The sequence below is a fragment of the Cupressus sempervirens genome, chromosome 7 (genome assembly GCF_028749045.1).
Source record: "Cupressus sempervirens isolate cs-2001-9-10 chromosome 7, ASM2874904v1, whole genome shotgun sequence".
NCBI classification, from domain to species: Eukaryota; Viridiplantae; Streptophyta; class Pinopsida; order Cupressales; family Cupressaceae; genus Cupressus; species Cupressus sempervirens.
Genome location: NC_143124.1, coordinates 821992051 through 821999043, shown reverse-complemented (window position 1 = coordinate 821999043; position 6993 = coordinate 821992051).

Genomic DNA, 6993 nt, shown 5'->3' with positions numbered 1-6993 from the left:
TACAACTCTATTAGACTTCCAACTCCCATGTCTCAAAATAAATGTATAACTCTACAAAAACTCAACCCATTTAAAATGCCTTTGGTTCAATTTTCCTTGACTATTCAAATATTGTAATTCTTGATGATTAGTATACAAAAAAAACTCCTTATGAATAAAATAGTGCCTCCAAGTAGAAGTAGAAGTAGGGTAAAAGTACAAACCTATGTCACCTTTTTGTAAATGAAAAGGCTAAAAAAAATATAACTATTCATCTTCAATGACATAAAACTGGTACTATTATTTGGAATCTAAAAATGAAGTAAGCTAATGAATTCTTTATAAATGGTTGAAGTTTAAGATTATAATTTTTAATAATTATTTGGATTAAGAAATTATATATTTTTCTAATTTTTATAGACAATGTTTTAGTTGTTGAAAAATGCAAAAAAATAGGGGTTTACTTCCCATCACAAAACTATATGGAACTAAACTTATTTTCATTTCAACTTAGATTATGTTATATAAAACATATAGCAAGAACAATCAATAATAAAAATTGACTTTAGACCTATATTTTCTCTTTTATAGTGATTCAAATTTCAACTCACCTAAAATTGATAGTTTTCATCTCCCACCACATTTTTAAAAACAGATCTATTCTGACTAGAAGAAAGATTATACATTTGGAAAGAGGGCTCTCTCCTCTAGAATGCCATATCATTTTTAAAAAAAAATTATATGATTTAATATTGTTCTGTTACTCAAAATTGACATTGTTTCGAGTGTTAAAATATGTGGTTGTAGATTTTTTTTAATTACAATATATACCATATCTAATTAAAACACTATAAACTCTATATGAAAATATTGTTGACTTTTAGCTCTATAAAATGGTGTTTATATTTTACTTTAAAAATATCATAAAATATAGTAAGAGTTATTGAAATGCCAATTTACTAAAATAATTTTGTTTCTTTAGTAATTGGATATAAAATAGTATAAAACATGCATTTAATAGTCATTTCCAATTAGAAAAGTGTGAGAGCATATATAACTTAGCTATAATGAATTTATCTAGATCATATGTTTGAGAAAAATTAAATTTTAGATAAAAATACTCAAATTCAATCATTCTAATATGTCAGCCTAAAAGGTGACACAACTTTTTACTTTTACCTCACTTCATCAATCCCTAAACTATAGCATAAAATTCATTATCATAAACATAATACTTTATTTTGGCATCATTCAATTTCTCACTCAAATAAGAAACATATCTACATTCTTGGCCAAAACAACTCTTATTGAAATACCACTAGCATTACAGTCTACTTGAAACATCTTATTAAAAATTGAAAGTGCTAAAATAGGCTACTCTCTAACTTTCTATTTTAACACATTTAAACTCTTATCTTCTCCTATAGTCCACTTATTATTTCCTATATACTCTGAGTGTTTCTATCAATGGTCCACAAATACTACTAAAATCTCTAATAAACTTTTTGTAAAAGCTAGTCAGTCCATGAAAAGATATTACCTCTATTGACTCCTTGGAGTAGGCCATTTGAGGATAGCCTTCACTTTCTCAAGGTCTATTTTTAAACCTTCTATTGATAACACAAATTCCAAGTACACCAACTCCTCCACAAAACTACTCTTCTTCAAATTTATCAACAAATTTTCCTCCCTCAACTTTTCTAACACCATATGGATGTGTACAAAATGCAACTCCATTTTCTTAGTGAAGATTAAAATATCATATAGGTAAACAATGAAAAAATTACTTGGAAACTCCTTTAGTACCTCATTCATGAGCCTCATGAAAGTCCTCAATACATTGGTTATCCAAAAGGCATGACTAACCACTTGTACAATCCTTCCCTTTGCTTGAAGGTGGTCTTCTACTCATCTCCTACTCTAATGTGAATCTGATGGTACCAACTCTTCAAATTTATCTTTTTGAAATATAAAGTTCCACTTAAAGACTCCATAATATCATCCAGTCATGTCAATGGAAATATGTACTTAATTGTGTTCTTGTTGATATCTTATGAATCTATACACATCCTCCATTCTCAATTCTTCTTAGGTGCCAATACTACTAGTACAACACATGGAAATGGACTCTCTTGAATCAACCCCTTCTACAAAAATGCATGCACTTGTATGTTCAACTCTTTAATTTTGTTGGTGTAATTTTGTGTGTTTTCTTATTTAGAAAATTGGCTCCTAGAATCAAGTCCATCTGATGACTAATCTTCCTCACTTGAGGTAATCCATCAAGTACATTATCTAACACAATATCAAGAAACTCTCCCAATAAATCTATAATTTCTATAGGTACCTTCTCGACTTCTTGTTTACCATATTTTTGGATTACAGAAAAAACATATGTTCATGCCTCATACTCTTGAGAAACTCCTTTCTATCAAAAAAACATATTCTAATAGAACTACATACCTTCTTTTCTTTCTCCTTCAATGCCTTCAACTTATGTTGCATTCCATCTTTTATCAGAGTGTAGCTATTTGGACACCCATCATATACAATATGCTTATCAAACTTCCAAATATTACCTAACAACATATAACATATCTCCATGGGTATGATATCACATAGCACCTCATCCTAGTAGCTTCCAATATTAAACTTCACAAGGCACTGCTCATTAACCACTACCTTTTGGTCATCCTCCACCAAGAAAATATGGTATCAACACAGGTGTTTGTGCCTCTTCAGATTTTACTTTTTGACCATTTTTTCTAAAACCAAATTGTTAGTTCTTCTACCATAAATGATCATATCACAAAACTTATCTTAGTAGTTGTACCTAGTGCAAAACAAGTTCCTCCTTTGATCAAGATCATTCTCACCACTCAGCAAGACTCTTGTGTTAACTAGGACTTTTTATCTTTCAACATCTTATGAATGTAATGATTTAGCATCTTCATCAACATGTGTAACTCTATTCTAGCCTTCTATTCTACTATCAATCCTTCCTTGGTGTTGGAAACACTCAAGTGCTTTGTCCCATTCTTCTCCACATTGAAAACATTTTCCATGGAAACCTCCTCTTTTGGATCCTTTCCCTCTTCCTCTTCATCTCTGATCTCTATTTTTCAAATCATGGACATGATTGGTATTGCTTCCCATTTGGTTCTAATTGATATGACTAGCCTCATCATTTTTCTTCTGATCATCATTTGAGCCTCCATAAGATCATCTACTAGATCTTCCATTGTAGTTTTTTTTCCTCAACTCTTAGGGAAAACTAATATACCTATTAAATATTGTTCATTTAGATGAGTTTTAACTCCTCATGAATTCTTGGCCTCAACCCATTAATATAATGGATAACCTTCTCCTTGTCATCTTCTACATGGCTTGTTCTAATGAGAACTTGGGAGAACTCTTTGGTATATTCTTGAATAGACTTCCCACTTGCTTCAACCATTTAATTTTCTTCAATAGATGAAGCTCATAATCCAAGGGAATGAATTTTCACTTCAATTTAGCTATCATCAAGTTCCATCTTTTGATTTTTTTCTTCCCTCTTCTATTTTTCTCCAACTAAATCTTTTGCCACTAGAGTTTCACACGATCCTTCAATTTGGCCTTTTCAAATTTGACCCTATCTAAATCTTCAATATCTTCATACTCAAAGTGTTCCTCCAATTCATTGATTAAATTGATAAATTCCTTAGGGTTAAGATTGCTTTAAAATGTGGGAATCTCAAACTTAGGTCTTTTCTCAATCTTGGAAATGGCCCTAAAATGTCTCTCTTCTTCTAGGTTCAAAACTACATCTTCTTCAACATTTGCTTCTTCTTCTTCTTCATCCTCACTTTCATCTCTTACAATAAGATTTATTCCTCTACATCTTTTTGTTGACATTGTGGTCAAATTTTTTTTATTAGTGACTCACACTTAGTCAATTGGTTAGCAACTACTTAGCTTATCTTTTAGTTTGCAGTGTTGACCAAGTAATCTAGGTTCTACCGAGTTTTACAGTTGCTACTGAGTTCTAGAATCTACATTCAGTTCACACTAAGTAGTATCTACTGATTTCAACAATGATAGTGCAAACCAAGCTTCACAGTACTAACCAATTTTCACAGTGTTAACCGAGTTTGTAGTGTCAATAATGTGAATCTATTATTGACTGAGTCAAGGAGTGTCAACCAAGTGATTCAGTTTATATGCCAATTTTTGCACTGCTCACCAAGTCACTAGTACTAACCAAGTTTAGAATACTTGGAAGTGATCAATATGAATTGAGCTTCTACATATATCAATTTCCTGACAATTTTGAGTGTTGATAATGGTTGCTAAGTATCAAATTTTCTAATTAGATATCGGCCACAAGTTCATCCTAACAAATGTATCAACTAAATCCATTAACTAGATAGATTTAACAATCTTTGTCAAGTCTCTTTATCGAGTGCATACTTCATTATATGTTTTTTAAATTCTTTTACAAGGTGGACCTAACCATCCTTATTTCTCATAATAGGGTAGATCATCAAAAGTGATCAATTGTAAGCCTTAACTAGAAAACTTTATACTATAGTACTAAAGCTTGTGAGTATCATCCCCACCTCAATTTTACTTTCAATTTGGAATGTTTTTTGGGTCACCATATCATGTGTCAATATGTTATGAATGTTTTACTACTTTCATGCTATTAGATCAAAATATTTTACGAAGGATTAATTGGTGAAATAAGTTGAAGTTTTTCATTTTTTGTCCTTATAGTAGAAGAAACATAGAATGTGATGCATCTTTTGGACTTAAAAAATGTTGTACCATTTGAAAGTTATAGTTGTTTTTTAAGTAGTGTGTTAGTCAGCACTTTATACGTAACTCCATTAGAAAATAAGTAATAATTACTTACAAACCTTGCATTTATGGAAAGATAAGAATATTCATAAGAAACCCTTTTCATTTCATCAAATTTTGGTCTAAAAAAAGTTGTCAGTTACATGTTTGAAGCAAAAATCATATAAAAATAGGCTAAAAGCACATTTTTAGGATGTTTTTAAAGTTGACCATATAGGTTTGGTATCAAAAGATATAGTAGACCTTATAAAGATATTAATTATTTTCATTTAGTATCAAGGTGGGTGGGAAAAAGGTTGGAATAGATTTTGAAATGGTTTGAGATATTTTAGAGCTACAAATTTTTCAAATCGCCACTTTTTGGCACACCATGATCCTACACATCCCTAGGTATACAAGCTAGATAAGGCTATTGACAATGAAAACTTGGATCTTGAATTGGCTATTGGACATCTAAAGAAATAAAAGGAGAAAATATCTCAATCATTTAAAAAAAGAAAAGACCTTGCAGTACAAATGAATAACAATCTCTACACTAAAGAAAGAATTGAAGATATGTTCCTGAAAGGAACTCAAATGAAGCTGATGATGTAATGAAAGATCTACTTGAAAATAATTCCAATCTTCAATAAGAAGTTTGAAAGCTGAAAACAGAACAAGAAATTCAATCAAGAAGATTATGTGGACTCATGGAAGAAAAAGAAAAATCCAAAGAAGAGATAAAAATGAAGAACAATGAAATTCAACATCTATCCCTTTAGTAGACAGACTCCATTGATCAACTCACCTTTGCAAATGAAGAAATCATGAATCTAAGATCAGAGAAGGAAAGATTGTTGAATGATCTAAATGCTAAGAACCTAACCAATGAAAGAATGTTAAAATCTCAAGTAGACATGAATAAGTTCAATGAGAAAAGTCAGTACAAACAAAAAGGTAATGCTGGAATAGGATACATAGAAGAAGGTGAATCATCCAAGCATGAAGCTCAAAAAAATCAAATTCCTACTTGTGATCATTGTGGTTAGTTAGCTCATACATCAAATAAATTTTGGAGTAATGGTAAAGAAAAATTCAATGGAAAGTGTTACAATTGGAATAAGTATGGTCATAGAGCATGTGAATGCAAATAAAAACCTATGTTTGAAGGCAAATGGGCCACAAGTGCAATAAATAAGGACACAAATCTTCTAAATGAAAAACCAAGATATTGGATTTAGTATAATAGATTGTGAAAATTATATTCAAATGGGACTACAAGACTTGGTGTAGATGCCACTACTTTGGAGAATTTGGGCACATTGGAGAAAATTGTGTGAAATATCACATGAGGAGAAGAGATATCACTAGAAGATGTTTTATTTGTGTAGAACTTGGACATCTTGCCAAGAACCATATGAACATTGGATGAGTTGAGGATGAAAAGAAAGCTAGGGCTAGAAACATTAGAAAAAATATGATGAAGCAATTGATTCCAAAATCTCTTGAGAATGCAAATCTAAGTCATGAAGAAGATGTCACTCGAGAGTTGGGTGACTCAAGCATGTCAACTTGAATTTCTTGTGAGGTGAATGGAATTGAAACTCTAAAGAAGACATCTCACATTATTTAGATCCAACTAGAAGGAAAGATCCATATCAATATTCAAGATGCAAAGGGATCACCTAGTGATTATAGAATTCAAGACCTTATCGAGCTAGGTTAGGTTACAAGACCCTACCAAGCTAGGTCGAGATACACTGAAAAAATGTGTGAACACCAAGCTAAGAATGACTCTACAAAAAATTAAGGTTGAACCAAGTGGAAGATAGTTAGTCACCAAATGAGTGAACATACCAAGCATTAATGGCATTCAAAAATTGAAAATTGTTAAAAGGAAGTAAATTGAACTCATTTATCACTATGACCTTTCAAAGAGCTATTTGCAAACAGTGATTTTTGGGCTTCTAAGAAATTTTTGATTTTTTTCTTGAAGATATTTGTGTTTTCTTAAAACCCTACTGAGCATGGCATCTTCCATCAACAAAAATAGGAAAGGGTCTTAGATGTTGGTTCATGGAATTGATTGGAAGGCACTAGATTTCAAGTTGAGTCCAAAAATTGTAGAAGTGCTTGACCCAAATGGAGCTCAATCTTAGATTCCACCCAAGGTATTACTTGTTAATGATATTT